At 40.5% G+C, this 4906-nt stretch overlaps 1 pseudogene; it reads left to right on the plus strand.

The window, feature by feature from the left end:
* The first annotated feature begins 1197 nt into the window (after nt 1-1197).
* On the plus strand, nt 1198-1893 carry LOC102276237 (bcl-2-like protein 1; annotated as a pseudogene).
* The last annotated feature ends 3013 nt before the right edge of the window (nt 1894-4906 follow it).

The raw sequence follows: 4906 nt of genomic DNA on the forward strand, positions 1-4906 counted from the left end.
ATACCATGTTTTTCACTGCATTTTTCTAAGAAACTTTGGAAGTATAGCTAAAAAACATTGCATTATGATTAAAGAGTACAAGTTTTAAAGTTAGAAAGACTAAGGTAACAAAAGGAGTCTGATTTAACTCTCTGCCCTTATTTTATCCATTAGTAAAAGAGTAACGCCGTTCTCTCTGAAGAGGAACCATCAAGGGTAAAGCACTGCCACCACCTGGAAACTGGGTTCACTTCTCAGAAGGCGTCAGCCCAACAGACACGACTAAAGTAGAGCGGAGGAAGGAAGAATTTATTACTTGCAGTCTTTGATTACTTAAAATTACTCTTCTCTATTAAAAGAGCTAAGTTTTGAAGAAAGAGACAAAATGGTGCAGTAGAAGACATTCAGCTCACCTCCTCTCATAAGCACACCAGAATCCCAACCATCTGCTGAAGAACCAACCACTGATTTTAAAAAAAGGAAGAATGGCATCCTTCCTTATGACGTAATATTGTTGAGTTTTATGTAGCAAGATATTCTTTAATCCTATAACTATTGTTAATACAGCTTTATTTATTTTAAATTTTTTAAAACTTACCACAAACAGTTATCTTGACATAAGCAGAAAAACATTTCTAGGACTTGAAAGACACTTCTCTTTCTCTGCCCATTTGGTATCAAGATAGGCTAACTAAACAATGGAAATCTGGGAAATTAATCTTACAGGGAAAAGGGTATGCTTGTATTTCTCCAGATAAATCCAACAAGAATCAGTTGACTCCATCTTCAGAAGATCCGCCCCAGGAGAGCCTCTGGTGTTCAAAATAAAAAAGAAACGACAAAATTCCAGGGAAGAAAAAATTCCAATACAAACCATGGGGACTCTAAAAATCTCCAAGAAACACCGCCCTCAACGTCATCGACCTTATGATCTCCTTACCTAGGGATAAACAAAAACCCTAACTAATCAAGCTAAAAATCTGGTTTCACAACAGAGAATGCCTCGGAATCCGGAAAATATTTTTGTTGCTATGCTTGCTTTGCTTGCTTTTGCTTCCCACCCCCCCAACCCCCCCCAACCCCCCCAACCCCCCCACACCCCCCCCGCCGCTCAAGCTGAATTAATTAATCATACTTATTGGACCTATATACCTAACCACCTTTTTTACTACAGGTATTTTAGACAATAGACTGGTGGAACCCATCCTTATTATAAAAATGTCTCAGAGCAATCGGGAACTAGTGGTTGACTTTCTCTCTTACAAGCTTTCCCAGAAAGGATACAGCTGGAGTCAGTTTAGTGGTATGAAAGAACACAGAACTGAGACCCCAGAAGGGAGAGAGTCAGATATGGAAACCCCCAGTGGATCAGTGGCAACCCATCCTGGCACCTGGCAGATAGCCCCACAGTGAATGGAGCCACTGGCCACAGCAGAAGCTTGATGCCCAGAAAACGATCCCCATGACAACAGTAAAGCAAGCCCTGAGGGAGGCAAGCAATGAGTTTAAACTGAGGTACCAACAGACATTCAGCGACCTGATGTCCCAGCTCCGCATCACCCCAGGGACAGCATGTCAGAGCTTTGAACAGGTAATAAATGAACTCTTCCGGGACAGGGTGAAGTGGGGTCACGTTGTGGCCTTTTTCTCCTTCAGTGGGACACTGTGCATGAAAAGCATAGACAAGGAGATACACGTATTGGTGAGTCAGGTCACAACTTCAATGGCCACTTACCTAAATAACCACGTCAAGCCTTGGATCCAAGAGAACGGCGGGTGGGACACTTTTGTGGAACTCTACGAAAGCAATACAACAAACGAGAGCCAGAAGGGCCAGGAGCGCTTCAACTGCTGGTCCCTGACGACACGACTGTGGCTGGTGTGGTTCTGCAGGGCTTGCTCTTCAGCTCATAGTAACTATTCCTTTCATTATAGTCATTCATATTTTATACAAGCTTATGTTCCTCTTCCTTCTGTTATAGCTATAGAGAACTTACAATTTAATAAGACTCAACGTTTTGTGACTTATATAGATTACAAATTGTATACTTGTTTTAATTCCTCTGTTTCTTTGAAATATGAACCCCTAGAAAGAGGGTCCCATGGCAGGACTTGTCTCCCAACAACTCACTAAATTACTCCGGTGATCTAAACAATTCATTGGATGGTTAATTCTTGACATTTTGAGATTAATAGCCATTTACACTACTGCTGCTGTTGCAGGCCTCGCAAACCTCATTTCAAACACAAAACTTTATTCAAAATTGGACCAAAGATGCCCATACTATGTGGGCCACTCAGGCTCAGACAGATGAGGAAATTCAGGATGAAATACAGGAACTAAAAACAGCTGTCAAATGGGTCGGAGATCAATTAATAGATTTACAAAACCAAATAATGTGATTGGAATTCTACTCAATTTTGTATCACCCCCGTTCAGTTCAACTATAGTGCCTACAACTGGGAGCAAATTAAATTTCATTTGCAAGACATACATGACAATGCTTCCCTAAATGCACAATTATTACAAAAAGAAATCTTTGAAACCTTCTCTAAAAGTCTGCCCTCTTCCAATAATTTGGAAACTTTAGCTGAACAGCGAGCTGATCAATTATCTGGGCTAGACCCTCGAAGATGGTTCCAAAGTATTACTCATAGTATTGGGTCTGGTGCCGCAACATTGGTAATTGTCCTGGTAATTATATTTGTTATATACCAATGCCTTTCAACAAAAATTGTTCAAAGTAAACAAGCTCAATTGGTCAGGGCCTTTTTTACAAAAATAATAAAAAAGGAAGAATTGTCAGGGAACGTTTAATTTTAAGGGATCCTATAAGTTGTTTTCTGTTTCTCAAGGGCCTTCTGTTCCTTATCAGTTCCTGGAAAACAGGAAGGAGCAGAGCTGCATGCAGTTCTCAGGACTGAGGTCATGAGGCTGAAGGCATACATGGATTCCTTTCAGTAACCTTTTTACTTTTCGGTACAACTGCTTAGTCATGTTCCTATGTCCAATACATGGGTTGTCTTCTGGCCCTGTGACGATTGTTATTCCCCTAGTTACTGTTGTTAAGCGTCTGGTTTCGGTGTTTTTTACTCAACTTTATTTTTCTGCCTAAAGCGTCCTTGTATAACAATATATAAGCACACGCTGCCATGAATAAAGTACCCTTGTTCCACTAGAGACCTCGGTCCCCCGCGTCCTTCTTTTCTTTGCCTTCTTTTCGTCGACTCCTGTCCCCAGGTTCTGGTCTGTCAAGAAGACCGTAACAAACATGGTTAAGTGCCAAAGAACTGTTAACTATTATTATTATATATGTAAGTAAAGTTTATTTTCTGTATCTTATCATAGCCTTCAAAAACCACTGCTAGATTCATATCAGATTTGGAGACTAATCTCATGTACACGATAAGCCAGGTGTCACATTCAAAACTCATGCTGACTTCAGTGTCTGAAAGAAGAGAGTAGAAATACTTTTCCCTATTCCTCCCACTAGGTGCAACTGAAAATCCTAGACATTATATATTAAACCGACATAGGAAGATTTTCAAAGATAAAGAAGGCAGGCAATCCAGGGAACTAGAGCCCCAGGATCTACATGGTGGTGAATTCCCTTCATTTTCTTCTCACCTCATACGTCCCAGGCTGGGTACTGAAGAAGCCAGCAACCCAAAAATGCTAATGACAAAGACAAAAAAAAGAACCTCCCAGAAAAGCTTGCCCTCCTTTCCAATAGCCCCAGCAAAGGGACAGCTTAGCAAGACAGCCAACATTGAGACAATAACCACAGAAAAGCCTGCTGCCCCGCAAACAAAGGCCCAGTGGAGAGTCTAGGCTTCCCCACGCCACACCCCCTCACTCCAACCCCCATCCTCACCCGGTGCCAGGATGCAAGGAGGCGCCACCCTCCCCTCGAGGATGGCATCAGAGGAGGCCTAGTGCAGTCAGGACTTTTACCACAGCTCAGTAATAACCAGGCCACCCCAACAGTGCTGGTGGAAGCCTTGTAGGAAGCAGTTAGGAACTGTCCCTCCTCCCAGCCAAGGTGGTATCCACAGAGGCCAAGAGAGGAGATGATTTTTTATCAAAGTACAAAAGGAATGGAGGTAGAGGATAGGCTTTTTAACATATAGCACTGAAGCAACTGGACATATTTAAGCAAAAAAAATATAAACCTCAACCTAAGCCTGAAACCACTTCCAAAAAAAAAAAAGTCAAATCATATATTTAAAAATAAAATATATAAAATGATATATTTAAAAATAAATCATATATTTAGAAAATAACAGGAGAAAACCAGGGGGGACATAAACTTGGTGAAGAGTTCGTAAATATGACACCAAGAGTATAATTCATAAAAGTGAAAAGTCAGTAAATTCAACCACATCAAAATGAAAACTTCTGCTCTGTGAAAGATCTTGTTAAGAGGATGAAAGGACAAGCTACAGGGTATGAGAAACTATCTGATAAAGCACTCATCTAGAACTCTTAAAACCAAACAGTAAAAACAAACAGTCCAATTAGAAAATGGGCAAAAACATAGGGAAACCTTTCACTGAAGATGATATACAAATGGCAAGTATGCTTGGGAAAAAAGTTCAGTGTCATGAGCTAAAAGGTAAATGCAAATTAAAGCCATGATGAGATACCATTATATATGTCTCAGTGTGATTTAAAAAAAAATGGTGACACCACCAAATACCAGCCAGAATGCTGATACTTGATATACTGTACATTGCTGGTAGGGATATAACACGGCACAGCTACTTGGGAAAACAGTTTGGCATTTTCTTAATTAAACATATATTTACCAAACAACCCAGCAATTGTACTCCTGAGCATTTATCTGGGAGATATGCAACATTACTGTAGCAGCATCATTGTAAGAGACAAAAAATGGAAACAACCAAATGTGATACTGCTGAGCAG

Source organism: Bos mutus, chromosome 2 (assembly GCF_027580195.1).
Source record: "Bos mutus isolate GX-2022 chromosome 2, NWIPB_WYAK_1.1, whole genome shotgun sequence".
NCBI classification, from domain to species: domain Eukaryota; kingdom Metazoa; phylum Chordata; class Mammalia; order Artiodactyla; family Bovidae; genus Bos; species Bos mutus.